The sequence below is a fragment of the Scyliorhinus canicula genome, chromosome 6 (assembly GCF_902713615.1).
Source record: "Scyliorhinus canicula chromosome 6, sScyCan1.1, whole genome shotgun sequence".
Lineage (NCBI taxonomy): Eukaryota > Metazoa > Chordata > Chondrichthyes > Carcharhiniformes > Scyliorhinidae > Scyliorhinus > Scyliorhinus canicula.
In genome coordinates this window covers 169442639-169470428 of record NC_052151.1, presented here as the reverse complement: position 1 = coordinate 169470428, position 27790 = coordinate 169442639, and the positions used below count along the sequence as shown (strand labels likewise).

The window sequence follows — 27790 nt, the reverse complement described above, 5'->3', positions numbered from 1 at the left end:
TAAAGAAATGGCTGTAGCGTTGGGATAATTCCAGGAGTGCCCTGCAAGAACTGAAAGAAACAGAAGTTGTTAACCAGAAAGGCTTTATTGTTACTACTCTAGTTTGAAGGTAAGCCCGACTCAAAGATTCCCACATCAAGAAGAAAATTGATAACTTAAGAATTATGGTAACTATTTCTTAGACTCATGCTCTTTAAAAATAAAACACGGGTTTCCACTTAGAATAAGGAATTACTTGAAACTAATAAAAGGAGGTTGTCAGTCACATTAAACACAGTGATTTATTTTGACTAGTGTCGGACCTTACCCTAAACCAAACCTCAAAAATTATTTTAAATTGCTGCACTTGTATGATAATAATATTATCATACAAGTGCAGCAATTTAAAATAACTTTTGAGGTTTGGTAATAATAATAGGTTTGGTATAATTATTATTGTTATTATTGTCACGAGTAGGCTTACATTAACACTGCGATGAAGTTATTGTGACAAGCCCCTGGTCGCCACACTCCGGCGCCTGTTTGGGTACACAGAGGGTGATTTCAGAATGTCCAAATTACCTAACAGCACGTCTTTTGGTACTTGCAGGAGGAAACTGGAGCACCCGGAGGAAACCCACGCAGACATGGGGAAAACGTGCAGACTCCGCACGGACAGTGACCCAAGCCGTGAATCGAACCTGGGACCCTGGGGCTGTGAAGCAACAGTGCTGACCACTGTGCTACCGTGCCGCCCAATTGTATTGCAGAACTATTGAATTAAGTATCCCTGTCATGCAATTACAGATATCTGTGATGCAGAAACATATTTACGTTTGTCATAACTTTTAAACAATGAATCACCATAATCAGTTCAATTACCTGTATGGGGTTGGCATTTCCCCTTCACCCTGCCAGAGCCAAAAATATCCAAGCATTTGGCAGCATAAACTTTGAGGAACAGGCCAACAGGTGTTCATGGTGCATCTTTTAGTGATGCCCACTGCTGCAGGTAGCGCTTGTGTCAACTGATGTACTTTAGCTCTCAACTGTGTCCCTCAATGCAGCCATTATTGCCACAATCCAATGAGGTCAGTGATATATCCTAATTCTTTGATATTTTTCCTGCTTTGTCAATTATATAATGCAGGAGGCCCTGCTTTTATTTTTAATGGGGCTTTGGGAGGATGAAGCACCATTTGAAGTATCACACGTTATTTCCTTTGCAGTAACTGTTAACATTTGAAGTTCTTTAAACAGAATTCTATCACTCAAGTGGCCTGATGGTAACCTCCAGCAAAAGGCTCGAAGTGAAAACGTGGCATTTTGTAAATTTGCTACCATGTTGAGTTATTGGAATGAGGTGGGGTTGAGCAGGTGGCGAGGGTGGAGCAGTTAGCTCAGCAGGCTAGACGGCTAAGCAGATGGGTCAGGTTAATGCCAACAGCGTGGACTTTGATTCCTGTCCCAGCTTAGGCGGATTTGTTTCTCGCTTCATTGTCTTCCCAGGAATAAATTTTAAAAATCACGGCTCTTCCCAGTGGTGCAGTGAATTTGTGAAGAGAATTCAAGAAGAAGATATTGAATTATCTGATCATAGTGATTGGACTACATGTAGGATACATCACACACAGCTTCCCAAAGTGGAGATAAGAAATACCAGTTCCACTTAACACAAACAACTGACAGAATTTATTTACAATTGGACAATTCATGGCAGCGAAGGCACAAACAAAATACAAAACCGCACAGCCAGCAATTCAGAATATATACACTGAGTCAAAGATTGTATTCAATCTTAGCTTCTTTCAGCAACCACTTGAGCTGACAGAATCTCTTGTAGTGAAATATAAGTGGTTGTTCTCTGAGTTCTTTGTACCTTCAAGTATATTGGCCAAAAGCCAGAGCTGGAAACAAACTGCCAGCCCTGGGCTTTTTATTCATCTGGTCTCCTTTGATGTTGGAGCAATCTCTCTGAAGATCTGTCTTTATCAGACAACTTAGTTACAAACATGCACAAGTGTAACAAGGTTGTTGGTTGATACATTGAAATGTGCCCACAACCATCCCAGAAGATTAATCCATAGCCAATGTTTCTGGAAGCTAAGCATCATAAATTTGTGGATGCAAACAACATTCTTATTGAGCAGGCAATCTTAAACGTCTAATGAACAAATCATCAGCTATGCCTCACTACTTGGGATAAATTGTTAATTTTCAGAATTGTTCATTATCGGAAAACAGGGTTGAGTGTTTTGCATCACAACCAGTGTATTGCATATAGCTTGCAAAATCCTTTAAGCTAAACAAGTTCAATTTGCTGATATGTCAATAATAGCACTTTACAAGTCACACAAGATAACTTGACTAAGCATATGGTAACAACAATTTTAAAAAGTTGAAAACCATGGGGGACATATGCTTGACATCAGTTCCAGTGAATTACAGGCAGGAAATGGCTACTTGGAAAAAAGAATTTGAAAGAGTCCCCCCATTTTTTCAAATTGGGATGCCATTTCTAAAGGCTGCTGTGATACAAGAAAGTAAAAGTAGAACACTGCCCGGGGAAAGTGCAAGGGGGCAGCATCAAAGTACTGCCTCGGCATGACCTTCTCTCTCCCGGGCGATGCACTAAGGTGAGCTCCTCCACCAGGTCTTCCCATCAGGTGCGCACCGTGGGAGGCCAGTGGCAATTTACCCTCACATCAACGTGAATGGATATTGTAGTGGGAGGTGGAATATCAGACAGAGGCCTGATAATCATATTTTTCCAATGGGGTTCCCAACGTTTAAACATTGGGAATCCCATTACGTCACGGGCGGGGGGCGGGGGTGGGGGGTCACAATAACTCTAAGACTTCCTGTTAATATATAATGCAATTTTGGCCTCTCACGAGATTTTACGCTCCTGTCACCATTCATGAATGATTTAAATGGGAACGCAAACTCCCGGCTCAGCTCTGCAATCCTGCTGGTATGTGATGTGCACTTCTGGCCAGCAAACACAAAGCTGCAGTAGTTACCTGCCTGAAACAAATGGGAGCATAGCAATAGAGTGGATATTGCCTGATCTCATTTTCCACCCTTAACATGAAGTAAGTGCTCTGTTAAAGCAAAGGACATGCTTCAGCTGCCTGAGCCCCAAGCTGTGGAATGAACATACGTACAAATACATGAATGAGGGCTTGGAATTGGCCACCCAGTCCTTCGAGCCTGCTCCACCATTCAGTAACCTTAATGCTTATCCGATTGTAACCTCAACTCCATATTCCCATCTACCCCAGATAATCTTTCACCCACTTGCTTATCAAGAATCTGTCTACTACTGGCTTAAATATATTCACAGGCTCTGTTGTCACTGCCTCGCGGGTGAGACCTCTAAAGACTCATTACCTTCACAAAGGAGAAAATTCTCCTCATCGTCATCTTAAATAGGTGACCCATTACTTTTAAAAATTGACCCCTAATTCTAGATTCTTCCTCAAGAAGAAACATTCGCTTCGCATCCACCATCAGGATCTTATATGTTTGCCCCATACACACTAGTCTGTCCAACCAATCAAAACATGCCACCCATTCCAGATATTAATCTAGTAAACCTTCTCTGAACTGCTTCCTGCGCATTTACATCCTTCCTTAAATAAGGAGACCAATAATGCCCTGTAGAACTGATTCATAAACTCTCTAGCTTTATATTCAATTCCCCTCGCAATAAAAATTAATATTCTGTTACATTCCTAATTACTTGCACTAGAACTATAGAATCCCTACAGTGCACAAGGAGGCTATTCAACCCATTGAGTCTTCACTGACCCTCCGAAAGAGTGCTCAACCTAGGCCCAATCCCCCGCCCTGTTTCCGCAACTCCATCCAACCAATATTTGGAAATTAAGAGGAATTCAACATGGCCAATCCACCTAACCTGTTCATCGTTGGACTGTGGGCTGTGGGAGGAAACTGGAGCACATGGAGGAAATCCACGCAGACACAGGTTAAAGTGCAAACTCCACTCCAGGTCAGAAATGAACCTGGGTCTCTGGCACTGTGAGGCAGCAGTACAAACCATTGTGCCACCCCTACCAGTATACTAGTCTTTTGTGATTCATGCACTAGGACACTCAGATCCCTCCACATCTCAGTGCTCTGCAATATCTCACCTTTTAGACAATATGCGTTTTTATTCTTCCTTCCAAAATGGATATTTCACATTTTCCAACATTATACTCCATTTGCCAGGTCTTTGTCCACTCACTTAGCCTATTCATATCTTTTTGTAGCTTTCTTATGTCCTCCACAACTTTCCGACATACCTGCATGTCATCAAAAAATCAGTCCTTTCACCTCTCTGTCTCGTGTTCTTTCTTTAAGAAACTACTTCAAACCTACCTCTTTTAGTCATGTGAACTAATGTATCCCTGTATGGCTCGGTGTCATGCTTTGGGTACATCCTTCCAGCCTTTCCCACCGGCTGGATCTTCCAGTCCCATTGACGTCACTCCGGCATGGGTTCCCTGGCGACAGGACGGGAGAGCCATGCAAAATACCACGGACTCGACAGCACCAGGAGATCCCGTCGACGACCAATGGCAGCTTGCCTCCAGGTTGTTGTAAAACCCACTGCAGAGAGGGGGGTTGTGGGGAGGGGGGGGGGGGGGGGGGCTGGAAAATTCTGGCCTGTGTCTTGTAATATTTCAGGGTATTCCTTTTACTTTTAAGGCTAAATGTAAATAGTTGCTGTTGTAGATTAAAATACATTCACAGAAATGGTGTTAAACATTGTCAACCTATACGTTAGGTTAAAGGATCTTTAAATAGGCAGGTAACAACTTGGTGCTTCTCTTCTGTAGACCACTGCTACAAATTGTTGGAGCTAACTACAGAAGTGGAAGTAATTTAGTTGTTGACAGGAGGATGACTCGCCAAATATCATGGTCCATAGTGATGCCAATTATATCAATGGAAAGAGGGATGCAGGGCGGTTTTGGTGAGCTAGAATGAACAGGCCCTCAAAAGGTTGTAATCTCCAGATTACTCCCAGTGCTCCATGTTTGAGAGTATAGAAATAGAAGGATCGAGCAGATAGAGATGTGGCTGGAGAAAAGGTAGAGGAAGGAGAGCTTTACATGTCTAGGACATTGGGAGTAGTTCTGGGTGAATCAATAGGGCAGTAATCGTGGGGGATTTTAACTTCCTAATATTAATTGAAACAAATTCAGTGTCAAAGCTACAGAGGGCACAGAATTCTTGAAATACATTCAGGAGAACTTTCATAGCCAGTGTAGCAAACCCAACAAGAGAAGCGTCAGTTCAGGATTTAGTTACAGGGAATGAAGCTGGACAGTGGAGGAAAGAATATGAGGAGAAGTAGTAGTCATCATTCAGTTAGGTTTACCATATTTATGGAAAACACCAGAGATGGATGCGGAGTAAAAGTTTTGAGTTCTCAATTTTTACTAAGCTGAGATGTGATTTGGAAGAGGAGACTGGAAACAGCTACTTGAAAGTAAATAGTGCCTGCAGAGTGAGAGGCACTTGAGGAGGAGCTGAAGAGGGTTCAGAATAAAAATGTTCCCACAAAGCAATCTGCAGCCTCCTTGATGCCGAGGTGTGTACTGTTCAAGTAAGACAGAAAAGAGAGCTTTATGTCTGAGACCGACAGCTTAATTCTGCAGAAAACCAAGTGGAGTATAGAAAGATAACCTGTGTGTGAACACAAAAGGTACGGGCATGCTTCTTATTGAAGACTTTTCATCTGTCTTCACAAAAACAGGGTCTCGTGGTTTTGTAGATATTACATTTCAGGATGAGACGCGTGAAATATTGGATGTGATAAACATAGTAATAGAGCAAATAAAAGAGGTATATCATCTTTGAAAGTGATGGGCAGGGATGTAATATATCCCAGCCTGTTAACAGAAGCAAGGGAAGAAATAGTGGAGGCTCTGGGGATCATTTTCCAATTCTCTCTGGTTATGAGTGTGGTGCCAGAGGAATGCTAATGTTAAAGTGCCATTTAGAAATGAGAAGGGAAGAGAAAGAATAATTACGGGTGGTGGACAAAATATTGGATAAAATTCTGAGATTCTAAATCATCATTTAGAAGGGAAAGATTGATTAAGAAAAGTCAGCATGTATTTGTAAAGGAAAGGTCATGCCTGACTGACTTGATTGAATTTAATAAAGATGTAATAAAGAGGGTCGACAAGGATAGTCTATTTGATGTAATCTACATGGATTTATCGAGGCTTTTGATAAGGTACCACACAGAACACAAGTCAGAAAAGTACATGTCTGTGGGGTTCAAGGCAAGTGGCAGATTGGATCCAAATTAGTTCAGTGGCAGGAAACAAACAGCAATGGTTGAGAAGTGTTTCTGTGACTGGAAGGTTAATTCTAGTGAGATTTTGCAGAGCTTATTAATAAGACCATTGGCTTTTTTGGAATATATCAATTATTTAGATACAAGTAAAGGGAGCATGATTAAACAGTTTGCAGAAGACACAAAAATTGGTCAGGTGGTTGATAGTGAGAAAAAAAAGCTGTAGACTGTGAGGATATATCAATGACCTCTCAAGTGTCACAAAATCAGAAAATGGTATAGTGAAGAGGCAGTTCAGTCCAACTGAGCCTGCACTGATGGATGAAAGGCCCAGACCTGCCCACCTAATCCCTCTTGCCATGAATCACAACTCTTTGAAAAGTCGGCCCGACTCCATGAAACCTGCAGAGGAATAGCACATGCCTACCTCTACAATGGAGCAGAACAAAGAAGGAGTGCAGGATGTGGGCTGGTGGCCAGAACTGGTTGACACCCTTGAAAGCCATTCCTGAAAATCAGAAACCCTAGGAATAGGGTCAGGAATCGGATACCCGCCATTGTTTTTAAATGGATCCCTAGTCATTCCAGCTCAACTAAAATCCAGGCCCATAAGTCAGATTCTGATGAAGATGTTCTTTTCATGAACATCTTCTTTTATTGGGGGCCAGTATTAATTAATGAAATATCGCAGTTAAGACAGAAGGGAAAATACAAATGCATATACATCAGCCCGGCTACTCTTAAAATAGGTATTTGAACAAAATGGTCAAGGCTTTACCCTCATTACTCCTGATTCATACCACATGAATTTGTACATTCAGACAAACCAGCTGAGGCTCATCATCTTTAAAAATAGTTTTTCTGGAGTTGTTACAAAGCCTATTTGCATTTCTAAAGAAGAATTCTGGCCACCAGAGAGGCTGTGAATCCATGGGCAAAGTTTGTGTCTCCTAATATCCAATGTGATGTCAATGGCTCGACCGTTACCTGTTCTAAAACACAATGAGTTTCAACCAAGGGCCTCATTAGTCAACCTGAAACCACACTATCACGTGACCAAGATGCGAGCAGTCTGAACTCCTTCAATTAATAAGATGTTGGATCTCAGCCACTGGTTGACCTCGAAAGAGAACAGTAACTCCAGGTAACAGCCTGTGTCCGTCTACTCAAATAGGTAGCAGCAGAAAGTCTGTCCAGATACCGTCACCTGTCCCTCATGTACACTATGAACTACTGGAACATTGGAACTGGTGCCTTCAAGACTAATTCAACTCTACCTGCCTTCTCCCTTCTTGGAAATCTCACTTCTGGAAAGACAGATCACCCTGTGAGTCAACCAACTTATTCACTGACTAAACACTCCACTAAACTTTGATTCTGGACTTGCAATAAAACATTAAATTGGATTTTTATTGTGGTCTTGCACCCCTTTATTCCCTTAACCATCTTTTATTGTATGAATGAATAAAGGGACGCAGTAGCACTGTTGCTTCACAACGCCAGGGTCCCAGGTTCAATTTCCGGCTTGGGTCACTGTCTGTGCGGAGGCTGCACGTTCTCCCTGAGTCTGCATGGGTTTCCTCCCACAAGTCCCAAAAAAGACATGCTTGTTAGGTGAATTGAACATTCTGAATTCTCCCTCAGTGTACCCAAACAGGTGCCGGAGTGTGGCGACTGGGGGATTTTCACAGTAACTTCAGTGTTAATGTAAGTCTACTTGTGATACTAATAAAGATTATTATTATTATTATATTGCTATGGCAAAACTCCTGTCCCATGTTTTATGCGTGTCTGAAATAAACCAACTAACTTTATCTTATCTCACGTTTGTTGTGCTGGTTATTAAGAGGGGGTTGGGACATGCCAAATGTAAGGGTTGAGAAAGACATGCTATTACTTATAAAGGGGGAAATCAAAAATCAAATGCTCCTTTCAGTTTATGGAAGGATGGCGAGAGGAGAAATCAGGGATGTTGAAATTAATCCCCATTTATAAGACCATAAGGCATAGGAGCAGACGTAGGCCATTCGGCCCATTGAGTCTGCTCCACCATTCAAAGAGATCATGGCTGATCTGATACAATCCTCAACTCCACTTTCTCACCTTGCCCCCATGATTCTTGATTCCCTCACTGATTAAAAATCTGTCTATCTCAGCCTTGAAAATACTTAATGACCCAATCTCGACAGTCCTCTGCGATAAATGCCTCAGTTTCAATCCCCTCTGAGAGAAGAAATTCCTCCTCATCTCAGAGGCAACTCTTTGATCTGCGATTATGCCCTGTGGCACTGGGCTCCCCCACAAGGGGGAGCAACCTCCCAGCATGTATCCTGTCTAGCCTCCGAAGAATCCTTTATGTCTCAATACAGTCGCCTCTCATTCCTCTGAATGCCAAAGAGTACAGGCCCAACCTGGTTAACCTCTCCTCAAAGAAAATCCCTCCATACTCGGGATCAACCTAATGAACCTTCTATAAACGGCCACCAATGCCAGTATATATTTCCTCAGATAAGGGTGACACAGTGGCTTTCACTGCTGCCTCATCGCGTCAGGGACCCAGGTTCAATTCCGACATTGGGTGACTGTCTGTGTGGAGGTTGCACACTCTCCCTCTGTCTGCGTGGATTTCCTCCGGGTTCTCCAGTTTCTTCCCACAGTCCAAAGATGTGCAGGTTAAATGGATTGACCATGATCAATGTGCAGGATTACAGCAATACGGCATGGGAGTAGGCCCACGTCTTTCAGAGGATCAGTGCAGACTCGATGGGCTGAGTGACCTCCTCCTGCACTGCAGGGATTCTATAGCTTACATGAATAAGGGGATCAAAACTGTTCACATGATCCCAGGCATGGTCTAACGAGTGCCTTGTATAGTTTTAGCAGGACATCCCTATTTTTATACTTCATTCCCTTTGAAATAAAGGCCAACATTCCATTTTCCTTCCCAATGGTTTTTTAGAGCACCAAATTCATTTTTTCCAATTAAGGGGCAATTTAGCATGGCCAATCCACCTGAAATGAAAAAATGAAAATTGCTTATTGTCACGAGTAGGCTTCAATGAAGTTACTGTGAAAAGCCCCTAGTCGCCACATTCCGGCGCCTGTCCGGGGAGGCTGGTACGGGAGGCGCCGGAATGTGGCGACTAGGGGCTTTCATCTTTGGGTTGTGGGGGCGAAACCCCTGCAAACACGGGGAGAATGTGCAAACTCCAGTGACCCAGAGCCAGGATCGAACCTGGGACTTCGGTGCTGTGAGGCAGCAGTGCTAACCACTGTGCCAGCGTGCTACCCGTTCCTTCCCAATGTTGAAATAAAGGCCAACATTACGTTTGCCGTCTCAATTACCTGCTGGATTTCATGCTAGCTTTTTGTGATTGATGCACGAGGACCTCCAAAACCCTGCGCTGCTGTCTTTCTCGAATTAAATAATATAATATTCAGCTCCTTAACCTCCCTACCAAAATGCATAACTTGCATTTTCCTACATTATCCTCTATCTGCCAAGATTTTGCCCACTCACCAAACTTGCCCATATCCCTCTGTAGACTCTTTGTGTCACCCTCGCCACTTGCCTTCTCACCTATTTTTGTGTCATCCGCAAACTTGGCAACAGTGCGTTCACTTCCCTCTTCCAAGTCATTAACATATATTGTAAATAACTGTGACCCCCAACAAGCTGCCATCATGAAAATGCCCCTCTTATCCAAACTCTCTGTCTTCTATCAATGAGTCAATCCTTCATCCATGCTAATATGCTACCCCCACCACCATGGGCTCTTATCTTATTAAGTAGCCTTTTGTGGGGTACCTTATCGAACACCTCTCCTAACGGTAACAAAATAAATGCTTTCATGATGTGGGCTGTGTTGGGATGGAGTGCTTAAAATGCAAATGAAGATTGCAAAGTGTGAGAAGTAGAACAAAAACTTCAATCACTCTATTGTACATTGCACCTCAGGTTGGTATAACACTTGATCCAACCACAATAGTTGGTCTCTGTCATGTTGCACTTTAAAATATAGAAACTCTAAAAATACCCCCACTCGGTAGCATCTTTCATCTTAAATTAATTGTTTAATTTTAAAATATCCTCATTTGATTCCATTATTACCGATCTAATAGTGGCCTTCTCGTCCCACCTCTGCACCATCAACTCAAGAGTGTAGTTAGAATTGTTTAGAAATTCAACTGCATTCAAAATCAGTCATGCTTGAATTTGCACATGGAGAGTAGCGACTAATGACTGCAGCTTATTGTAACAAATAAAACATGCAGCCACCACTTGATAGTAGTGAGACTTCAGGGAAGCTACATGTGAAAACATTGCTGCAAGAAGTCCAGAGAAGGCACATACATTCTCTGATAGAGCTTTGGAGGCTCTGGTGCAGATGCTGGACAGGAGGACAGAAATTTTATTCTCTTCAGAGGGCAGAAAGACCTCTAGGCAACAATACCATTGACATTGAGTGGTATCTGAGGAGAACAATACCAGATACTTCTCGCCCTGGGTATTGTTGCAATACCAGAAAGAAATTAGATGACTCCCTCACCAGAGTTGCCAAGACAAGACTCTTACTTTACACATGAATTACCTTCTTTTCACACCAACAGACATACAACAATCTCCTTGCCTCCATCCATTCACACTCCGTCAATTCACTGCATAACTCTCCTCATCCATTTTATCTTATTCATATTGCGTGCACCTCCTACCCTCGCCGTAACTGCATTTCTCACTTTCCCACACCTCACATCTTGCATGCACGATCTGCACCATTTGAGCATGACAGCCACATTCTCAAAACATTTTACAAGGATGTTGTGAACACACTCCCCTTTTTTCTAGCCACAGGTCATGCACAATATGAGGCTGTGATTGGAGGCCAGGTTCACCTGTCCCCACTGAAAGGAGAAGTACTGCTCAGCATGTCGGGAGCCAATCATAGCCATGGAATTCATGTAAAATTCAAGAAGAGATTGTGTAGAGTTTCTTTATTCCTTCTTTGTTTTTTTTTAAACATCTCACTCGACACATTCTGGATGACAAACTGCACCTGACTCTGCTCTCTGTGAACGGTATAAGCTAATCTTGTCCCTCTCTTTCATTTTCGCTGCTTCAATAGAAGGTAAAATTGGGTGGCCATAAAACTGGCCTTCAGTTTGCTGCTGGACATGTTACATTTATTCTCCAAGATCCACAAATTCCTCCACTTCCCATGAGTTCCATCACACTTAAGGGGCTGGATTCTCAAACGGATGACGGCAGTATCGGGAAATGCGATTGTGCGGAGAATCGGTTTTGGTAGCAAAATTGTGGCAGGTGCCGGTTTCACGCCAAATCACCATCCTCCGGTGCCTCGACACCAGTATCAATGTGTTCCACTCCGCCTCTGGACCTCTCCGCACGTACAGTAAACACCTTTGACCAATCATTAGCGGGCCTGACCCGGTATTCTCCTGGGCATCCGCAATTCTCCGCCTCCACTGGGGTGCATTCCTGACGGCGAGGTTCACTTATGCTTTTAAAAATTGTAAAAGAGGTGGTATAACTGATGAGGAAGAGAGAGGGGTACGGAAAATGTCCAACATAGCCATACTGTGCTGAAAGTCGTGCTGCTGGCTGGGGTGGGAAGTGTGGGGGGGGGCTTCTGCCAGGGCCGGGGAGTAGCGGGGAGTGGCCAGGAGGTTGGCTGTGGGACCGGGGTGGATGGGTATGGAACACAATTGCGGCGGCCTGCAAAGCAGCCGTGTAGCTACGCACGCCACTGACTGCCCACTGTGAACTTCGGGCCACTGGTCGTATGGGTGTGCCCCCAGGCTACCCTCCTAAGTGCCCTCTGGCCCAGCCAACCCATCAGCAGGTTGGGCGTGCTCCAGCGCAACCAGTGCCACCATGTTGGCTGGGATGCGTGTGTGTGGGGAGTGAAGTGTGCACATGAGACTTCAGCTTATCAGCCTCCTGAGTGTCAATCACAAACCCGGCGAATCTTGCACCGTTTTCCCATTGAAATCGATTCTGTTCCATGTGGTGCCGGTGCTAGCCCTTCATGGTTATTGAATCGGTCCAGATGTGGCGCCAGGTTTGCTGTCATGGAAGTCCGCAAATCCTGTCCTGGCGTCAACACAGTCTCAGGAATAGAGACTCCCGCCGATGGTATTAGTTTTACTCTTTGCTTTCCCCAGTGAGGGCACATTTACTTCCCGTTGCCATTCATCATTTAATATTTTAAGTCCCAATATTAACCTTGTTGAATTTCTTTAAATTTCCTTTTTTGTCTTTGAAATTGGATTTCCTGTACCGGTTGGTGTTAATTTCAGCCATGCAGAATGCCATTTTTTTTATACATTCAGTATAAAAATTCAATAAAATATTATGCTTACTCATCATTACAGCTTTGGTATAAAAATGAAACAAGTGTGTCAATTTACTAACCAAGTATGTCCATGAGCCAAATGAACAAAACTCTCAGTTTTTCACATGTGGTTACCCAGCGAGTGTATGCTCCATTTTCTACTTGATTTGCTCATGTTTGCGATGGTCAGTTTTCTGGCAATCTAATTATTTTTCCTTTTCGTTGATCTCTGCTTATTTACCCATGGGGAAAAGAACATTTTCGCTTTGCATGCAACAGACTGCTTCAGAGAAACAGTATATAATCATTCACGGTATTGCATTGCTATCTAAGTTAGTTTAGTTGCATTTTGATATTGGGCAGGTTCTCCTATACCCGGCGGGGCGGGAGTTCCCGGCGGGACGGAGTGGCGTGAACCACTCCGACGTTGGGCCGCCCCAAAAGTGCGGAATCCTCTGCACTTTAAGGGGCTAGGCTGGCGCCGGAGTGGTTTGCGCCCCACCGGCCGGCGTGGAAGGCCTTTGGCGCCACGCCAACTGGGGCCGAAGGGACTCCGCCAGCCGGCGCAGGTCCGCGCATGCGCAGGAGCGTCAGCGGCTGCTGACATCATCCCAGCGCATGGGCGGGGGGGGGTTCACCAACGCGTTGGCCATGGCGGAGGCTTACATGGCCGGCAGGTAGGAAAAGAGTGCCCCCATGGCACCCCCCCCCCCAGGGCCAGAATCCCCAGCGCCCCCCCCCCCCCAGGACCCCGGACCCCGGAGCCCACCCGCGCCGTCAGGTCCTGCCAGTAAGGGACCTCGTCCAATTTATGCAGGCAGGACCGGCATAGAATCAGCGGTTCGGCCCATCGTAGGTCGGAGAATTGCTGGGGAGGGGGGGAGGGGGGGGGGGGTGGCCGCTGTGAGCGGCCGCCGTCCGGCGCGGCGTGACTCCCGCCCCCGCCGAATCTCCAGTGCCGGAGAATTCGGCAGCCGGCGGGGGCGGGATTCACGCCGACCCCCGGTGATTCTCCGACCCGGCGGGGGGGGGTCGGAGAATACAGCCCACTGACCTATTTTGGCTCCAGGTCCAGCTACACCCCAGTTTTAAAATTTGCATTCTTTGCTTTAAATTCCTTCAATACCCCGCCACATCCTGTCTCTGTAATCCCTTCCAGCCTGACAAACGAGAGGTGTCATGAGATGCAAACATTCAACCAATAAATACTCAGAATTGGACACAACCAATGGGCAGTCAGGACACTCAGAGGTGGCATCACCAGAAGGGGGGGGATGACATAAACACTATAAAAGGGATGAGGCACTCACACCCAGCTTCTTTCCACAGACAGACATCTAGAGAGTTACACAGGGTTCATCAGCAGCATCACACCTCAGCAGGTGTCTTAGAGAAAGCTGGTTCAGTTAGACTGAGTTACTACAGTTAGATTAGCAGAGAGTCGAACTCATTTGAGAACTGTGTTAAAAATTCAATAAACACGTTGAACTCATTTCAAAGTCTGGAGCATCCTTTAGTTAAGACTGCATCAAGTAGCAGTCGGTGTTATCCGAAGCAGCATAACACAACATGATGCCAGGAGTGACTGTTCAATCTATTTAGTTCAACTCAGCAAGATCCGTGACAACCACCTCCTGAGTACAAGCACAATGGACAAGATTCAGGCTCCTCATCAGCTCAAGACCACCGGCAATCTTAGTGCCAACTGGCAATCGTTCAAGCAGAAATTTCAACTATACATGGAAGCTTCCGACCTCAATGGCGCGAACGATGCTCGCAAGATAGCTCTTCTACTCACCACTGCGGGTGACCATGCGATAGAGATCTTCAACTCCTTTCACTTTTCCGAAGGGCAGGACAAAACAAAGCACCAAACCATCCTGGACAAATTTGACAGCCACTGCGAGGTGGACACCGACAAAATCTTCAAGCGCTACATCTTCAAGCAGAGGATGAAAGGTAAAGACGAATCCTTCAACTCTTATCTAACTAACGTTAGACTCCTAGCGCAATCCTGCAACTTCGGTGATATCACTGACTCCATGATCAGAGACCAAATTGTTCTTGGAGTCCACACTGATCCTCTGCGGGAGCAATTATTGAAAATCAAGCACATGACCCTGCCAGTCGCGGTTGAAAGTGTACTGTGCATGAACACTCTAAAAATCGTTATTCACAGTACAAAATGGTAGAAAGTGAAAAACAAGCCCCCTATGAGATAGCGAGTGTTCAGGCCATCTCCTGGATGCAGCGCCTCCACATTGATGAAAGCGGCCATTTTGCGTGCCTTTCCCGGGGCCCAACGCATGCACAATGCTATCAGGAACACGAAACGACCGAAAACCGTACTGCACAGGTGCAGACGTCCGAGAACTGCACAGCGCATGCGCAACGACGCACTGAGCATCATGACACCGACGTCATGACGTGTGCGAACTGTGGCACCAACCATTTTTTTAAAAACTGCCCTACAAGAGGCAAGCGCTGTTTAAACTGTGGGAAACCAAACCACTATGCCACCCTGTGCAGATCTGCACCACCAGTCAGGAGCCAGCACTCCCAATTCCGACAGCGGCGCATGAGACGTGTGCAACACCGAATGCATGACTCTGATCCAGGCAGTGCGATGGATCCGGATGATGAATACCTGGACAACACTTACCAAGTGGGCATTATTACGAAGTGGGAATACACCACACCGGACACATCGCAAGTCCAATCAATGCTGGCCGTGGATTCCAAGGACTAATGGCACATAGTGATGAAGGTCACCCACTGCCCCAGTTCAAACTGGACACGGGTGCCTCGCCAACCTAATTTCGCAGGTGGACTTCAAGAGAATCAAGAAGCCCCCCACAATACTTCCAGCTGCCTGCAAACTCCTGGACTACAATGGAAATGCAATCAAGGCACTGGGGTCCTGCCATCTGCAGCTGTCCAGCCGACACACACAAGCAAGCTTAAGCTTCGAGATTGTTAAACCAGACAGGGCGTCCGTGCTAGGTGCGCACACCTGCAAGCAACTGAACCTCATTCACAGGGTCTACACGACAACGCAGTCACATTCGGATCTTCAGGCCAGCATCGATAACATCCTAACCCAGTACCCAGATGTATTTAGCGGGATGAGCACGCTGCCGTATGAGTACAAGATTCACTGCGGCCTGATGCACAATGCACCACAACGTGTCCCTGCTCCACTGTAGAGAGCGCCTGAAGGCAGACCTCACAAGTCTATAACAAAAAGGCATCATCTCCAAGGTCACTGAACCGACTGGGTCAGCCCGATGGTCTGCGTAAAGAAGCCTTTGGGGGACCTACGCATCTGCATTGACCACAAGGATCAAACCAAAAACATTATGCGGGAACATTACCCCATCCCGAAGAGGGAAGGAATCACGAGTGAGATGGCACATGCGCTCTTCTTCACAAAATTGGACGCATCCCAATGATTTTGGCAAATTCAATTTGAAAAAGCCAGTGGAAGGCTCTGCAGCTTCAACACGCCTTTTGGCAGGTTCTGCTACAACCGAATGCCATTTGGCATCATCTCAGCATCAGAGATTTTCCATCGCATCATGGAACAGATGATGGAGCGAATAGAAGGGGTTCGTGTCTACGTTGACAATATCAAAATCTGGTCCACAACCTCAGAGGAACATGTGTCACAACACGGTGTGCACTTGGACACAGACAAAATTAAAGCCATCGAGGCAATGAAAGTCCCCGAGGACAAGAACTCAGTACTGCACTTCCTGGGAATGGTCAATTTCCTTGGCACGTTCATCCCAAATTTGGCCATATACACCACGGCCCTACGCAACCTGGTGAAAAAAATCAACCGACTTTGAGTGGAAGGCGGAGCACCGAACAGAGTGGCTGGAGATGAAAGCCAAGCTCACCACAGCACCCGTCCTTACCTTCACTGACCCATGATGGGAGATGCCGGCGTTGGACTGGGGTGAGCACAGTAAGAAGTCTTAAAACACCAGGTTAAAGTCCAACATGTTTGTTTCAAACACTAGCTTTCGGAGCACTGCTCCTTCCTCAGGTGAATGAAGAGGTATGTTCCAGAAACATATATATAGACAAATTCAAAGATGCCAGACAATGCTTAGAATGCGAGCATTTGCAGGTAATTGAATCTTTACAGATCCAGAGATAGGGGTAACCCCAGGTTACAATTCACACCTCTTTAACCTGGGGTTACCCCTATCTCTGGATCTGTAAAGACTGAATTACTTGCAAATGCTTGCATTCCAAGCATTGTCTGGCATCTTTGAATTTGTCTATATATATGTTTCTGGAACATACCTCTTCATTCACCTGAGGAAGGAGCAGTGCTCCGAAAGCTAGTGATTGAAACAAACATGTTGGACTTTAACCTGGTGTTGTAAGACGTCTTACTGTCCTTTGACCCAGACCGAGAGACTAAGATATCCACAGATGTGAGTCAGGATGGCATTGGGGCGGTGTTGCTTTAAAGAGACGACTCGTCATCCTGGTACCAGTAGTATACGCGTCACGGGTAATGACACCCACTGAGACCAGATATGGGCAGATTGAGGAGTGTTCAGGCCTTCTCACCGGCATCCTCAAATTTCATGATTTTGTCTACGGCTTGCCAACATTTACTGTTGAGACGGATCATAGGCCTCTGGTCCACATCATCCAAAAGGACCTGAACGACGTGATGCCTCGTTTGCAGAGAATTCTGGTCAAACTCCGAAGATATGATTTCAATTTGGTGTACACACCTGGCAAGGAGCTCATCATCGCCGATGCATTGTCCGGCTCCGTCAACTCACCCAGTGAACCACTGGAGATCATCCAGCACATTGAATTGCAGGTACAACTGTGTGCAAGCACTCTCCTGGCAACAGATGAGAAGATTGTTCACATCCGCGAAGGGATGGCCAAAGACCCCCTGTTGCAACGAGTCATCCACAACCTCAGCAATGGCTGGCAGAAAGGGCAATGCCCTTAATTCTACAACGTCAAGGTTGACTGGACGCTGATAGATGGCATCCAGCAGAGGGCAGCAGAGCAGAGCTACTGATCAGCTGTTCTGGGGAAATTTGCATACGTGCAGAGCGGTCAGCCTAAGTTGAAGGTGGTTTGTGGAAGGGCTGTTGGCAACTGACAGTTAAACCCGAAACACTTCGTGAGTGTTTCCCACCCTACCTCCTCCTCTAACCAACCCCCCCACCCCACGGTGGTTGGGAAGCGGGAGCAGGGGCCTGTCGTGAAGGTGAGTGAGTGCCTTTAAATTTGCTTAACTTTCAGCGGGAGCAGGGTTTGAGGTAATATCAGGTAACTGCTTCCTTTCTTTTCTTTTTCTTGTTTTTTTTTTTTAAATCTAGAGGTGATGTCAGGGAAGGCAGTACAATGCTCCTCCTGCAGAATGTTTGAGGTGAGGGACGCCGTCAGTGTCCCTGCTGATTTCATCTGTGGGAAGTGCACCCAACTCCAGCTCCTCAAAAACCGTGTTAGGGACCTGGAGCTTGAGCTGGATGAACTTCGGATCATTCGGGAGGCAGAGGGGGTCATAGATAGGAGCTTCAGGGAAGTAGTTACACCAAAGACTGGAGATAGATGGGTAACTGTAAGAGGGACTGGGAAGAAGCAGTCAGTGCAGGGACCCCCTGCGGTCGTTCCCCTGAGTAACAAGTATACCGTTTTGGATACTTGTGGGGGGGACGACTTACCAGGGGTAAGCCATGGGGTACGGGCCTCTGGCACGGAGTCTGTCCCTGTTGCTCAGAAGGGAAGGGGGGAAAGGAGTAGAACACTAGTAATTGGGGACTCAATAGTCAGGGGCACAGATAGGAGATTTTGTGGGAGCGAGAGAGACTCACGTTTGGTATGTTGCCTCCCAGGTGCAAGGGTAAGTGATGTCTCGGATCGTGTTTTCCGGGTCCTTAAGGGGGAGGGGGAGCAGCCCCAAGTCGTAGTCCACATTGGCACTAACGACATAGGTAGGAAAGGGGACAAGGATGTCAGGCAGGCCTTTAGGGAGCTAGGATGGAAGCTCAGAGCGAGAACAAACAGAGTTGTTATCTCTGGGTTGTTGCCCGTGCCACGTGATAGTGAGATGAGGAATAGGGAGAGAGAGCAATTAAACATGTGGCTACAGGGATGGTGCAGGCGGGAGGGATTCAGATTTCTGGATAACTGGGGCTCTTTCTGGGGAAGGTGGGACCTCTATAGACAGGATGGTCTACATCTGAACCTGAGGGGCACCAATATCCTGGGGGGGAGATTTGTTAGTGCTCTTTGGGGGGGTTTAAACTAATTCAGCAGGGGCATGGGAACCTGGATTGTAGTTTTGGGGTACGGGAGATTGAGAGTATAGAGGTCAGGAGCACAGATTTGACTTCGCAAGAGGGTGCCAGTGTTCAGGTAGGTGGTTTGAAGTGTGTCTACTTCAATGCCAGGAGTATACGAAATAAGGTAGGGGAACTGGCAGCATGGGTTGGTACCTGGGACTTCGATGTTGTGGCCATTTCAGAGACATGGATAGAGCAGGGACAGGAATGGTTGTTGCAGGTTCCGGGGTTTAGGTGTTTTAGTAAGCTCAGAGAAGGGGGCAAAAGAGGGGGAGGTGTGGCGCTGCTAGTCAAGGACAGTATTACGGTGGCGGAAAGGATGCTAGATGGGGACTCTTCTTCTGAGGTAGTATGGGCTGAGGTTAGAAACAGGAAAGGAGAGGTCACCCTGTTGGGAGTTTTCTATAGGCCACCTAATAGTTCTAGGGATGTAGAGGAAAGGATGGCGAAGATGATTCTGGAAAAGAGCGAAAGTAACAGGGTAGTTGTTATGGGAGACTTTAACTTTCCAAATATTGACTGGAAAAGATATAGTTCGAGTACATTAGATGGGTCATTCTTTGTACAATGTGTGCAGGAGGGTTTCCTGACACAATATGTTGACAGGCCAACAAGAGGCGAGGCCACATTGGATTTGGTTTTGGGTAATGAACCAGGCCAGGTGTTAGATCTGGAGGTAGGTGAGCACTTTGGAAACAGTGACCACAATTCGGTGACCTTTACGTTAGTGATGGAAAGGGATAAGTATACCCCGCAGGGCAAGAGTTATAGCTGGGGGAAAGGCAATTATGATGCCATTAGACATGACTTAGGATGTGTTGGTTGGAGAAGTAGGCTGCAAGGGTTGGGCACACTGGATATGTGGAGCTTGTTCAAGGAACAGCTATTGCATGTTCTTGATAAGTACGTACCAGTCAGGCAGGGAGGAAGGGGTCGAGCGAGGGAACCGTGGTTTACCAAAGAAGTGGAATCTCTTGTTAAGAGGAAGAAGGAGGCCTATGTGAAGATGAGGCATGAAGTTTCAGTTGGGGCGTCTGATAGTTACAAGGAAGCGAGGAAGGATCTAAAGAGAGAGCTGAGACGAGCAAGGAGGGGACATGAGAAGTCTTTGGCAGGTAGGATCAAGGAAAACCCAAAAGCTTTCTATAGGTATGTCAGGAATAAAAGAATGACTAGGGTAAGAGTAGGGCCAGTCAAGGACAGTGGTGGGAAGTTGTGTGTGGAGGCTGAGGAGATAAGCGAGATACTAAATGAATACTTTTCGTCAGTATTCACTCAAGAAAAAGATAATATTGTGGAGGAGAATGCTGAGACCCAGGCTATTAGAATAGATGGCATTGAGGTGCGTAGGGAAGAAGTGTTGGCAATTCTGGACAAGGTGAAAATAGATAAGTCCCCGGGGCCGGATGGGATTTATCCTAGGATTCTCTGGGAAGCCAGGGAAGAGATTGCTGAGCCTTTGGCTTTGATTTTTAGGTCATCATTGGCTACAGGAATAGTGCCAGAGGACTGGAGGATAGCAAATGTGGTCCCTTTGTTCAAGAAGGGGAGTAGAGATAACCCCGGTAACTATAGGCCGGTGAGCCTAACGTCTGTGGTGGGTAAGGTCTTGGAGAGGATTATAAAAGATACGATTTATAATCATCTAGATAGGAATAATATGATTAGGGATAGTCAGCATGGTTTTGTGAAGGGTAGGTCATGCCTCACAAACCTTATCGAGTTCTTTGAGAAGGTGACTGAACAGGTAGACGAGGGTAGAGCAGTTGATGTGGTGTATATGGATTTCAGTAAAGCGTTTGATAAGGTGCCCCACGGTCGGCTATTGCAGAAAATACGGAGGCTGGGGATTGAGGGTGATTTAGAGATGTGGATCAGAAATTGGCTAGTTGAAAGAAGACAGAGAGTGGTAGTTGATGGGAAATGTTCAGAATGGAGTTCAGTTACGAGTGGCGTACCACAAGGATCTGTTCTGGGGCCGTTGCTGTTTGTCATTTTTATAAATGACCTAGAGGAGGGCGCAGAAGGATGGGTGAGTAAATTTGCAGACGACACTAAAGTCGGTGGAGTTGTAGACAGTGTGGAAGGATGTTGCAGGTTACAGAGTGACATAGATAAGCTGCAGAGCTGGGCTGAGAGGTGGCAAATGGAGTTTAATGTGGAGAAGTGTGAGGTGATTCACTTTGGAAAGAATAACAGGAATGCGGAATATTTGGCTAATGGTAAAATTCTTGGTAGTGTGGATGAGCAGAGGGATCTCGGTGTCCATGTACATAGATCCCTGAAAGTTGCGACCCAGGTTGATAGGGTTGTGAAGAAGGCCTATGGTGTGTTGGCCTTTATTGGTAGAGGGATTGAGTTCCGGAGCCATGAGGTCATGTTGCAGTTGTACAAAACTCTAGTACGGCCGCATTTGGAGTATTGCGTACAGTTCTGGTCGCCTCATTATAGGAAGGACGTGGAAGCCTTGGAACGGGTGCAGAGGAGATTTACCAGGATGTTGCCTGGTATGGAGGGAAAATCTTATGAGGAAAGGCTGATGGACTTGAGGTTGTTTTCGTTAGAGAGAAGAAGGTTAAGAGGTGACTTAATAGAGGCATACAAAATGATCAGAGGGTTAGATAGGGTGGACAGCGAGAGCCTTCTCCCGCGGATGGAGGTGGCTAGCACGAGGGGACATAGCCTTAAATTGAGGGGTAATAGATATAGGACAGAGGTCAGAGGTGGGTTTTTTACGCAAAGAGTGGTGAGGCCGTGGAATGCCCTACCTGCAACAGTAGTGAACTCGCCAACATTGAGGGCATTTAAAAGTTTATTGGATAAGCATATGGATGATAAGGGCATAGTGTAGGTTAGATGGCCTTTAGTTTTTTTTTCCATGTCGGTGCAACATCGAGGGCCGAAGGGCCTGTACTGCGCTGTAATGTTCTATGTTCTATGTACTCAAGCTGGACAGGTTAGTCATCCCGCTATGTCTCCAGAACATGGTGCTGCAACAGATTCATGAGGGACACCTGGGCATAGAAAAGTGCAGACACAGGGCCCGGCAAGCTGGCCTGGAATCAACCAAGACATCATGGACATGGTCCTTAACTGCGAAACCTGTCAGAGGTTCCAACCAGTGCAGAGCAAGGAGACGCTCCAACCTCATGACCTAGGGATGTCTCCGTGGTCCAAGGTTGGCATTGACCTATTCTACGTGAATGGTCGCGACTATATCTTAATCATTGATTACTTTTCAAACTATCCTGAGGTGCTGAAGCTGCCAGACTTCACCTCACGTACTGTCATCAAAGCGTGTAAAGAGACATTCTCAGGGCATGGCATCCCGAACACCCTCATGAGCGACAATGGCCCGTGCTTCCACAGTCGAGAATGGTCCATGTTTGGCAAGAGCTACAATTTCAGGCATGTCACCTCCAGTCCGCACTATTCACAGTCCAATGGCAAAGTTGAAAAAGGGGTGCACATCGTTAAGCAGCTCATCCGCAAGACCTCGGACTCCGCTTCCGACATACACCTTGCACTACTTGCGTACCGGACGACTCCCTTGTCCACTGGCATGTCGCCAGCTCAACTGCTGATGAACAGGGACCTGCAGACAACACTTCCAGCCATAGACCTGCCCAACCTTGGTCACCTCCCGGTGCTGCAGAAGATGCAGCAGCTTCGAGACAGCCAGGAGCAGGGCTATGATGCACATGCCACCGATCTGGACGTTCTATCCCCGGCAGACATGGTCAGGATCAAGATACCGGATGGTGGGTGGTCTGGATAGGCAATAAATGATGGCCCAGCCAGTGATGCCCACATAGCCAATGAATACATTTTTAAAATGAACATTAATGGACAGCCACAATAGGCTAACATAATTTTCTTTCTCAATTACCTAAAGGGGCTCTCTCTGTGTAGTACAAAGCAAATCCACCGACAAAGACATCGGGCAGGATTTTCCACACAAGCGGAGACAGCCTGCTCTTGGCCAGTGGCAGGAACTTCCGGTCCTGCCGTTCTCAATGAAATGGAATGAAAATGAAATGAAATGAAAATCGCTTATTGTCACGAGTAGGCTTCAATGAAGTTACAGTGAAAAGCCCCTAGTCGCCACATTCTGGCGCCTGTTCGGGGAGGCTGTTACGGGAATCGAACCGTGCTGCTGGCCTGCCTTGGTCTGCTTTCAAAGCCAGCGATTTAGCGCAGTGTGCGAAACAGCCCCAATGGAGTTTCCTACTGAATGCACCGCTCACTGACGAGAAACCTGCGGCAGCAGAGTGCCACTGCCGGGACTGGGAAATCTCGCCAACGTGAACAGTCGGAAAGTGCCGTCTGTGGATTTCATTTTATTTTGCACTGATTTTAGTTCATTTCAATAAGTTGATGCTGCAATTGGTGATACCTGAACTAGGTGGATGGTCAGTAAGTCCATTACAGATCTTACAGAATTTACGCACACAATGCAGGCTGACACTTCAGTGCAGAAATGAAAGAGCACTGCACTGTCGTCTTACAGCAGATGAGACATTGATCCAAAGTCCCATCTGCTGTTCAATTTGTGTAACAGATCTAGTGGCTGTATTCAAAAACCAGTAAGAATGGCATTGCTGATGTTCTGGTCAACATTTATCACTCAACAAACGTCAGGAAAAAAATCAGAAAAAACCAATATTTATCTTATTACTGTTTGAAAGGCTTTGCTGTGTGTGAAGTGGCTGCCACATTTGCTACATTATAGCACTTACCACACTTCAAGTGTAATTGATTGTGAAGTGCTTTGTAACATCCTGAGGAGATGAAGGGTGCATTCTTCCTGAAAGCTTATTCTCTCTTTCTATACTGTGAGGATGTGATTAAGGCACCATTCGCAACTCCTCAGATACTGAATTAATCTGCATCTATATGCAGCCAGATCCGGACAACATTCAGACTTGAGCTGAAAAGTGGCAAGTAACATTTGCACCACACAAGAGAGAATCTAATCATCTCCCCTTGACAAGCCATGGTATTGCCATCGTTGAAACCCACTGTTAATATCCTGGATGTTACTATTGACCAGAAACTGAACTTGACAAACCGTACAAATACTGTAGCTACAAAAGCACATCGGATGTTGGGAATTCTACAGTGACAAAGTCACCTCTGGTCCCAAAGCCTGATCACAATCTACAAGGCACAAGTCAGGAGTGTGATGGAATACTCTCCACTTGCCTGGATGAGGGCAGCTCCAACAACACTCAAGAAGGTAGTACCATCCAGGACAACAAAGCAGTCTGCTTGATTGGTACCCCAGCCACAAGCATTCACTCCCTCCACCACTGATGCACAGTAGCAGCAATGTGTACCATATACAAGATGCACTGTCGGAACTCACCAAGTTTCCTTCGGCAACTTCCAAACCCACAACCATTACAATCTACAAAGACAGAAGATACATGGGAACTCCACCACTTGCAAGTTCTCTTACAAGCTACACACATCCTGATGTGAAAATATATTGGTGATGCTTCACTGTTGCTCAGTCAAAATCATAGAATCATAGAATTTACAGTGCAGAAGAGGGCCATTCGGCCCATCGAGTCTGCACCATCTCTTGGAAAGAGCACCCTACCCAAGCCCACACCCCCACCCTATCCCCATAACCCAGTAACCCCACCCAACACTAAGGGCAATTTTGGACACTCAGGGCAATTTAGCATGGCCAATCCACCTAACCTGCGCATCTTTGGACTGAGGGAGGAAACCGGAGCACCCGGAGGAAATCCACGCACACACGGGGAGAACGTGCAGACTCCGCACCGACAGTGATCCAAGCCGGGAATTGAACCTGGGACCCTGGAGCTGTGAAGTAATTGTGCTAACCACTATGCTACTGTGCTGCCCCAAAATCCTGGAACTGCCTCTCGAACAGCGCACCTACATCACACATTCTACAGCAGTTCACCACTACCTTAAGGGACATTAAGGATTTGCAATAAATGCTGTTCCAGCCAGTGACACCCACGTGCTAATAAAGAATAAAGAGCAACAGATTATTTCTCATTCCCTTCTCAGTCAAATGACCTGGTGCCCTTTAAATAAATGGATTAATATGAAATAAAGCAGAGTAGTAAGAGCAGAGTTTTGGGAGTTTTGGACTTATAGCTGATTTAGAACTACCCCATACTGGACGAGCATGCTTCGATTGAGGAAAAAACAAATCACTGCAAAAAATTTTAATTCTGTTTTCAGTTATTTATTGTTTTGAGAAAAAAGCACAATTAAAGTCAACAAATTACTTTGAGCATATTCTGTGACATTTTAATTTGTTTTAAAACACAGTTTAATTTTCAGTGAAGCAAGACACAAAACAGTTAAAAATGTCCTTATTAAGCTTATTAACCAAGGCTATCATGAGAAATTTGGTCGTTGACTTACAGTGCATCTTTCTAAAATACGTGGGGGGGGGGGGAATCTCTGTCCCGGGATGCCTGGAATGAGTTGCCCGATGGGACGGAGAATCGGGCATCAGGGGAAATTTGGGATCGGTGCTGGGCGCCAATGTGATGCGCCGAACCCCAGTTGCTGGCGGACAAGGTCCAGGGATCCTTGTAATAGAGGGAGTGCCCACAAGAACCAGTGTGATAGAGGAACCTACCCAGGGACCCCTGTAATAAGGGAATCCCCCCAGGACCTCTACCTAATGGAACCCCCTATATATAGCTCCCCCACACACAGACACCCCTCCCGCCCCCAGAGAAGAGATCTCTGTCTGGAAGCTAGGGAGAAGTCCAGACAGGGGCAGAAGGAAGCATTATAGCTGCAAGACTTAATTTGCAGATCCACATGTCCATTCCTCAAAGGAGAACAGCTGTGATCTATGTCTGGTTCCCACAGATCCATTAGCTGCAAGCCAATAATAGCTTTCGACTAGTGGTCTGTGATTGACAGTTTCTACTAACTATCTGTAGCTTTGATCCATTTATACACCTTCACGGTTCATTGGCCTTAGTGATGAAACCCCAATGTTTGTAAATATTGACCACATCAAAGGGAGGTAAGAGCAGTGAAATTGCATGCTTGAGTGCTTGGAATGGACTTACATCTGTTTGGTGATGGGGGCTGTTGTGTGGTGAGAGGGCGGGGGGTGATTTTTAGTGGGGGGGGGCATGGGGCTGGTTTGCAGTGGGGGTGGGCATTGGGACTGATTTATGATGGGGTGGTGGGACCTCACTATCAGGTCACCTCACTGTGGGGCTGCCCAAAAATGGCGGCCTGATAGTGGGATTCCTTGGGAATTCCTCATATTTCTGACCTTACAAATATATCAGTAAGAATGAGCACCAACACCTCCTCCACAATAGTCCTCAATACCGGTGCCCCGCAAGGCTGCGTACTTAGCCCCCTACTCTACTCCCTGTACACACACGACTGCATGGCAAAACTTGGTTCCAACTCCATCTACAAGTTTGCTGACGATACGACCATAGTGGGCCGGATCTCGAATAACGACGAGACCGAATACAGGAGGGAGATAGAGAACCTAGTGGAGTGGTGCAGCGACAACAATCTCTCCCTTAATGCCAGCAAAACTAGAGAGCTGGTCATCGACTTCAGGAAGCAAAGTACTGTACACACCCCTGTCAGCATCAACGGAGCCAAGGTAGAGATGGTGAGCAGTTTCAAATTCCTAGGGGTGCACATCACCAAAAATCTATCCTGGTCCACTCACGTCGACGCTATCACCAAGAAAGCACAACAGCGCCTATACTTCCTCAGGAAACTAAGGAAATTCGGCATGTCCACACTAACCCTTACCAACTTTTACAGATGCACTATAGAGAGCACCCTATCGGGCTGCATCACAGCCTGGTATGGCAACTGCTCGGCCCAGGACCGCAAGGAACTTCAGAGAGTCGTGAATACCGCCCAGTCCATCACACGAGCCTGCCACCCATCCATGGACTCCATCTACACCTCCCGCTGCCGGGGGAAAGCAAGCAGCATAATCAAGGATCCCTCCCACCCGGCTTACTCACTTTTCCAACTTCTTCCATCGGGCAGGAGATACAGAAGTCTGAGAACACGCACGAACAGACTCAAAAACAGCTTCTTTCCCACTGTCACAAGACTCCTAAATGACCCTCTTATGGACTGACCTCATTAACACTACACCCATGTCTGCTTCATCCGATGCCAATGCTTATGTAGTACATTGTATATATTGTGTTGCCCTATTATGTATTCTCATTTATTTTCTTGAATTCTGTTTAATTTCCTTTTCTTCCCATGTACTGAACGATCTGTTGAGCTGCTTGCAGAAAAATACTTTTCACTGTACCTCGGTACACGTGACAATAAACAAATCCAATCCAATCCAATCCAATCCAATATGCATGGCATGAACACTGAATTGCAGTGGTGTGGAACACTGAATTGCAACCCACTGAGAGAAAACTGGTGCAATTAATTTCTGGCTGAATTTTCCCCCGTTGAGATTCTCCGTTTTGACGGCAGCCCGGGGGTTTCCCGACGGCGTGGGGCTGCCCAACAATGGGAAACCCCATTGACCAGCGGGCTAAACGGAGAATCCTGACTGCGTGCCACACCAGAAATCAGGTGCAGTGGGATGGAGGAACTTGCCCATAGTCTCTCAAATGGAGAATCCAGCCTGTAACCTTTCTCACAGCTTTCTATCATTAAAAATATTTGAGCTACAGGTAGTTCGATCTGAGGTTTGCTATTTTTGTGCCCAGAGATGGTTTTTCTTAGCTTTCACCTTGACTAAATGCACAAGTCAGTGTTTAATCGTTAGAGATGCCAACCATCTAAAGATC

General features: G+C 46.2%; 1 protein-coding gene across 1 annotated transcript in view; it reads right to left on the bottom strand.

Annotated features, from left to right (window-relative positions):
- Positions 1 to 27790, bottom strand: part of LOC119967641 (CUB and sushi domain-containing protein 1-like) — a 2889858-nt gene that overhangs the window by 554335 nt on the left and 2307733 nt on the right. The gene's annotated exons all lie outside the window — the stretch shown is intronic.